Raw genomic sequence first — 240 nt, 5'->3', positions numbered from 1 at the left:
TCTCAGGACTGCACTCAATTGACCCGTCTTGAGCATGGTCTAAACTAATTTGCTCAACTAAATATAGCTTCTGCTTAAGTTGTCTGGCATTTTTAGAATTAATTATAAACGGAAAGTGGTGCAATCGTCAGTGAGAAATCTGACTTAGATTCTGTCTTGCAATGCTCATCCTCCTTATTAATGATTTAATATAGACTCATATGATACAACATTTAGATTTTTTTCCCACCATAGAGAAAC

Source organism: Oncorhynchus clarkii, chromosome 12, assembly GCF_045791955.1.
Source record: "Oncorhynchus clarkii lewisi isolate Uvic-CL-2024 chromosome 12, UVic_Ocla_1.0, whole genome shotgun sequence".
NCBI lineage: Eukaryota > Metazoa > Chordata > Actinopteri > Salmoniformes > Salmonidae > Oncorhynchus > Oncorhynchus clarkii.
This window is presented reverse-complemented; position numbering follows the sequence as displayed.